At 36.6% G+C, this 7219-nt stretch overlaps 1 non-coding gene across 1 annotated transcript; it reads right to left on the bottom strand.

Moving 5' to 3' along the window:
- Positions 1–1440: 1440 nt before the first annotated feature.
- On the bottom strand, positions 1441–6879 carry LOC107405214 (uncharacterized). Its single transcript, XR_009634009.1, has 13 exons — positions 6536–6879; positions 5898–6039; positions 5687–5823; positions 5395–5596; positions 5070–5308; positions 4853–4964; positions 4603–4747; positions 4287–4432; positions 3853–4025; positions 3322–3717; positions 3181–3236; positions 2818–3020; positions 1441–2723 (listed from the first exon to the last, which is right to left on the bottom strand). It is a non-coding gene; the product is annotated as an uncharacterized LOC107405214 (transcript).
- Between the last annotated feature and the right edge of the window lie 340 nt (positions 6880–7219).

Genomic DNA, 7219 nt, shown 5'->3' with positions numbered 1-7219 from the left:
ACAGCCTGAACATCAACATGTTGAACATGGACTCTGAAAAAACTGAAAATGTGAGCATAGTTTAGAAATGGCAGGCAAGATATGAAAGCGGTGTGCCAGAAAAACAATGAAAAAATTGTGGGTAACGTGACCGGTAACAAGTATATATACTGGTAATAACATCACCAAGAACAGCAATAGAACTGAAAATGCCAACTTGAACTATGCTGTAGACAAAAGGTTCAAGACCTTGCAAGCAACAGAGAGACACTTGCGCAAAATGAGGTGCTCAAAGGATACACCTTTATATTTACTGTGTTGTGCTTAGCTTTAAACAATATACTATTTTTTCAGACTTTGTATTCTTATCCTAATTGAAGTTATTTCGTATCTAAGGGGGACCGAAACCACGACTCAAGTAAAGTCATAATACAACAGCGTGCTAGGACAAAGAAGGGCACATCCAAGAGTTATTTGGCCTCTGGAAGTAACAATTCTGAGGAATTCCTTATTGTAGAAAGGCCTCTGTCATTTCACAATTCCAGCAGTGGGTTTTGTTTTTGCGCAGGCAAAATTTGTTAACTGTTTTGTATTATCAACTTCATGTTATTTACTTTTTTCATTTGTACTATGTCAAGCCTGAGTGAGGATATCTTTTTTTCATATTCATTCTCTAAATTTATTTCTTCCACATTGATACTCATATTGTCCATTGGTTTAAGATCATAACATTGACATCCTTGTTAAATGAGTATTAGAAAACTTGAATATCAGAAAACTTGCATAGGAATGAGTTTGACGATGATAGACGGGTAAAATGAGGGAGATTTAATCCATTGATGATGATGATGATTCGCCTTGCTACATAGAATTTATATAAAAATGGTGTTTTTAGATTACCTACGTACCCACATCCAAATAGAAGAGAAGAAGAAGACAGGTCATTGTGGAATGATGTTTATATATATATATATATAGAGAGAGAGAGAGAGAGAGATTAGCGTTAGACAGGATATTCCGTTGAATATATTAATTAGTTTTAGCTTACGAATTGTATGATTTCAGCCAATGAAAATGACCAATTTTTTTTGGGAAAGAAAGAAAATTGCTGGTTGAGTACTATAATTTGTCTCAGCAATTATTAGATACATGTTTGACATCCCAGAAAATCTAAGTAAAAGCAAGCTTATCAATCTTTAAGCATTTTAATATGAATCTCTGTTATCTTTTGCTACTCAGACTGATAATTGCCTGGTTATTATTTACTGGAGAAGAATTTTCCTTATATACAAGATAAATTTTCTGCTAGATTTGAAGTCATGAAAAATCAGTAAAATAAAACTGAATAAGTGAAGATGTAAATTTTACGCTACAAATTGTGCAAGTTCTGAAGAAACAAAATTTTGTGCACATCAAAACCTTTCTGACCGTTAATGATATATGCAATTAGTTTTTGAATTTTTAGGATGAAGGTAAAAGGAAAGAGGGCTCATCAGATAAAGATCAAAGTCTATAACCATAGCTGGTGCTAGGTTCTTCTCCCTTTGGATCCCCTGAGAAACTAGCTCTTGCCATCTCTCTTAACTTCTTCAGATCACTCTTTGGCTCTAATCTAGGTCCCCTCAGCCTTCTTCCTTCCGCTGCTCTCTGTCCACTGAGGTTTGTCTCTGCTGTAACGCAGCCTAACGTGTGAATAACATCGGGGCTTGGTGATCCAGGACTGAGCACAGGGACTACTGTTGCACTCATGGAACTAATTGGGTCGATGCAAGGAGCTCTCATGTCTCTTCTTTTAACTTCTCTTTCTGGACTTAGAGGGAGTACTGGTGCTAGGCCTATTTTTGGTTGTGAGGATGCAGGTCTGAATGTTGACCAGTGCTTCCTTGGTAGGAAAGGAAGGATAAGACCCCTTGCAGCAAACTTCAATCCAAGCTTAAGAGAATTTGTATGAGGATGTGATAGTCTTACTAGGGAATTTATTAGAGCATACCACTCATTTATAAGTTGAGTAACAAAGGAAATGAAGAGGAAAGCCAGCATTATGAATCCCAAATGTTGTGCTTCTGTTGGATTTGTTCCAGTTGTGGTAATAAATAGGACAAAAATACCTACTTCACACAAGAGAGAAACACTTTCAACCATGTGGACTCCCCTGCCGATGTATGGTTTTAGAGTAAATAGATACATGAACTGCACCAGTGTGATCGTCAATGCTAACATGCTTTGGGTTGCTTTCTCTGATGAGTAAGTTCCAGATATGATACCTAAACCGATTCTTCTTAAAAGATCAATGACAGTATAGAATGATCTAGCACAACCCAAGAGCCTTCTTGATAAGGGAACTCTGATTTCTTCATTGCTGTCGTCTGAGCTCACGGCTCGCATTCTCCCAATGCCATTATGGCCACTTTCAGTCCACTTTGGTAAGGTGTTTGGGTCATTCCGATCGACAAAGACAAACAATGGAGGACCCTTTTTAGTGTCAAAGAGAATCCCAAAGCGAGCATAAAAGGATGAAGGAAGCCCCTCCCTGCAAAACCACATTCCCATGATAGGCCTCATTGTAATGAAAAACCACAGTTTTCTATACCATGGTGCTTTTAAACCTACATTCTTGACTTCCTTGTACTGGGCCAAAACTCCAGAGAAGATTGCAATTACGAGAAAAAGGCAAACTGATAGAATGAAAGCTGCAGGGATTGCCAGCAACAAAGCTCCAGTTATTATTCCCCCTGTTGTACCTCCTGCAAATTGAATTTTGAAAGAGAATATTAATATAATACTTGATAGCCTATGATAGCAACTGGATTTTGGAAAGAGTAAGCTTAAATACTTAACCTCGTATTACAAATGCTGAGGACTGAGAGATGCAAGGAAGCATGAGAATCAGAAGAAACAGCTCGAATCGAGGCACCAACAGAATCCCTTGTGCTGTTGTTCCTGTTCTCCATCTTAGGAAAAGTACTATCAGAACATGTAGTATGACCAAACCACCTCCTCCCACCCCAAGCCAGAACAAGTTCATCTCCAAGTCTTCCCACCTGCTAAGTTAACAATCTTAGCAATCTTTCAAACACTGTAAAAATCTTGTTGTGTAGGTGAGCTCCTCTCTTATAAATAGATAGACTTAATTTGTAAGTGGAAAATTTTCTTATTGTAGAGTGAAAACTATAAAAAGAGGGAGGTAAATTTTATAGCTACCCTTTGTCATTCTCCATCCTCTTGACAACATTGCTAGCAGACAGTGGCTCTCCCCTCTGCAAGACAAACACTTCAACTGTAGAAGAGCTTCTCATTCAAATGCTTGCACTGAGTCACTGACTGTATAAATTAGATACTCACCAGGAAATAAATGATATATTCTTCTGTGTCAAGATTTTGACCATAAGGAGTGTTTCTCATGTTCATGTTATGCTGTCTCCTAAGTTTACCAGACTTAGGGTCAATCTCCAATGGAACTGGTGGCATATAAGAATTATTTGTTGCATAAAAGTCAATTTGATAGTTAGTCTTTTCATTCGAAGACCATCCTTCAGAGAAGGCACTGAATTTCCTCGGAAGCTTATCTTCCTCCAAAAGTACATGGTTTGGCCATACTGAAGCACTATCCTCTTTCCATGGAAGCTTTTGATGAGGTATGAGCCACCTAAGACCTTTTGTTGTCTCAGAATATTCGATTGGATGGTTAACCGAGAGCCGGTCTGAAAGGACAAACACTTGTATGTGTCCAACCATACCCTATTGTAAAAACTAGCTAGTCAGATTTTGTATATTGAACATAAATTACAGTCAGAAAACATATAATAGGTTGATTTTTTAAGTTAATTGGGAAAACTTGTTGACAACATATTCAATGAACAATCTAAAACTTACATGCAGATTTATTGAAGGGTCAGAAGCAACAATGTTAGAACTCCCAGAAGCAAGAGTGTCTATTGCTCCAAGATTTGCATATGAAACTGAAAGAACAGCTGCTGCTAATGATGTTGCCAGTATTCCAGCAGTCATAAAAGAATGTAGTGCAGCTGATATTAGAGGGATTGAATCTGCACAAACACAGGAGTCGAACATATAGATCATTTCACAATATGCCTGACTATCTAATTAGATATTTAGTACCTTAATGTACGAGAGGAAATACAAATACATCGTAGTGAATTAGAAGTTTGAATTGGAAAATTCCTAGCATCTACCTACTGTAAGGTTTAATTCTGGATTAGATGAAGTTTTCTGACAGATCGTTACCAATATTCCTTTTAAAAAGAAAATGTTAATGAATGGCAATAAAGTATAAGAAGACTTCTTACAGTGCTTCACTTGAAGTTGGTTTGATGCCAAATTTGGATTTCCTGAAATATCGTTTACTCTCCCTGCAGGAATGGTAACTGACACCAATTTCTGGGTTACTGCCAGGACAGTCACCGAGTAAAGAGCTCCTGAGAGTTTCTTAAACCTACATGAATCATAGTAGAACATTTATTAATGTTACTTGATGCTCTATAATCAACAATTATACATGCTTCTAAGTTTTTTTTTTTTTTTTTTTTTTTCCTAATGTTAATATGACATGAACATGTTATATATCACTGTAATACTGGTCGTAAGATCACTAGATGAACCTGCCTTGTTACTTTACCCCCGGTCACATCTACCATGGAGGCCTCAAAGCCAAAAACTGGCTTTGTAAACTCCACTATTACATTGATGTTGGATTCCTTTGTAAAATTTGGGGAACTGGTACTTAGCCATACACCAGGCTCCAGAGAATCTAAGAGGAAAACTAGTAATTAGCTCCACAAAGTTTCCACAATCCTTTTTCTTTTTAATCAAAATATACATTTAGTATGTACAGACTATTGAATAAATAACATACCATAAAGAAATGTAATTGAGGCAGCAGGTGAGACTGGAGCACCTGTCTTGCCAATTATTAAGTAGGCTTGTAGTTCAATGGTAATGATTTCAGTTCTTGATACATTCTTCAGCTGCAAAAATGAAAAATCAGCAAAATGGTAAACTTATCTTTTCTGATAAATTTTTGTATTGAGATTCAGTTGAAAGTGGTCAAATATACCAAGTTTTCTGCTTACTTCAAAATCAAATCTTCGATTCCCTCTGTTTTTTTCATAAATAGGTACCATGTTACCCGAGTTCACATGCAATGCCATTAGAACCTCAGCTGTAGTATTTATTATGGGACTGCTGAAGTCCAAGAAAATTTTCAAGTCTTCCATTTTGTTAGTTGCAAGGACAGTTCTTGGGACCGCATCAAGCACCAGCTCGTATGATGGAACAGAGGTCCACAAATCCACTTGCACTGGCCTTTTATCTATATCTCATTAAAACATATATGAAACATATAAGAGCCAAAACGAGATTTTGATAATTGAAGAAAAATGATGACTAATATCTCACCAAAGTGAATGATTATGGTTGAACCATTTGTTCTGATGAACTGATTTCCAGCCTGATCTGTGCAAATACCATCCCGCATTGTAATTACCACGCGTCCAAATGTGTTTGTCATTGGGATAATTATGTCAAGGTTATAATTCATGCCGGGTTTAACAATTCGTAAGGAAGAAGCAATTACATGGGCTGAGCCTTTGATTATGAGCTGCAAAAGAGAACTATTTGTCATCTAAAACATGAAGTTTGCTGTAAGCTTTTCTAGAATAACATGAAGTTTTAAAAAAAATCCACTTACATCACAATTTGATGAGTTTACACACTTGAAGCCACCCGGTCCGTTGCAAGGTTCGCTGAATGTGACTTCCACGGCTACTCTTTCATCATTAGTGTAATTCTGTTTGCTAAAAATTGTGGCAGTAGGTGGTACTGTATCTGGTAATTACATGGAAATTTTAAGCTAGTATCCCACAAAATGAGAGCAGAAAAAGAATAAAATTCTGTCTTACCAATGAACCAAGAAAAAGTGGTTGAGTTTCTCTGTCCATCTGAGGTTGTGACATTGAGAAGAAATTCATGGTCACGGTTAACAGTTAAGTTATTCAGTACAATGACATTAGCTGGACATGAACTCAAAGTTTTGCCATCAAGCTGTTCGTATACACATTCAAATGTCCACCTCAGAAGTAGTAAAATTCATAAAGTTAAGCAAATATTTCATTTAATTAGCCAAACAAAATGATAAAAGATATAACATGTTCAATGAAGGATGAACTGAAATATCTTTTTCAAGACATAGAAATGGTAGACAAAAACGGTTAAGAAATGCACAATTGCAACATTGCTACATGAATTCCAATCCACATTTAGCAAACAAAGTTAGAATATCCCAGAGATTTAAACACAGGACAAACAGCTCTGATATCACAGCCCATTGTGTGCCACTTCTAGTAGGAAAGTACTAAAAAGAGCTAAAAAGCTCTCACTAGAATGGTTAAGTACTTTAACAAAAAGAAATTTCTGCGAGCAGTTTGAAAGTGGAAATGCTTAATACAGCAACATAACCCAACACTTTTATGAGCTAAACAAAGAGAAAGCCAAACCATAACAAAAGCAAGAATAATATAAACAAATATAGTAGCTCGACCTGACAGTGTATGGAGCAGCTATTGTCCTGGCAGGCATTTAAACCTCTAAGAGTCTCAAATGAGTAGCGGAAAACTGCATAGGAATGCCTTGACAGAGCTGGAGGAGTTTGATGAAAGCGAATAAGGACCGTTGATTCAACCGGGTTGATCAGTAAATGCATCACCACCATTACTGCAACAAAGGCAGCATAGAGATGAAGAAAATGGAGCAAACCCATGTTAGAGAAATATCCAAAAGTCACATTTTAGGCCATAATCATAGGGAAGAAGAGAAGATGGATAAAGACATCATATATTGGTCGTGGTGTTCCTGAGAGTAACAGAAGAAATCATTTTCAATGTTGTTCAGGAAAAAAAAAAAAAAAAAAAAGGGTTGTGTTTTTAAGTTCATCAGAGGCAACCACCAAACCAACCATTCTTGTCAGCCTCATTACTGCAACTTTAAAGACAGTTCACATAGTCTCATTAACTACCATTTGCCCAAACCATCTTTCTCATTTATTGAATCCAGTTGGGTTTTGCCTTTCGGATTCGGCTACCATCTATATATAGTCTATATACAATTACATTAAAAGAGCTCTAGTATGTTGAGTATGTTCCAAATATAAGGGGAATCTGTTTGACACGTCTAATATATATATATATATATTTGAAACTTTTTCAAGAAATTCACAGGAGACAAT

This window comes from Ziziphus jujuba, chromosome 9, assembly GCF_031755915.1.
Source record: "Ziziphus jujuba cultivar Dongzao chromosome 9, ASM3175591v1".
Taxonomy (NCBI): Eukaryota; Viridiplantae; Streptophyta; class Magnoliopsida; order Rosales; family Rhamnaceae; genus Ziziphus; species Ziziphus jujuba.
The sequence above is the reverse complement of the archived record's forward strand: the minus strand, read 5'-3'. Positions and strand labels throughout refer to the sequence as shown.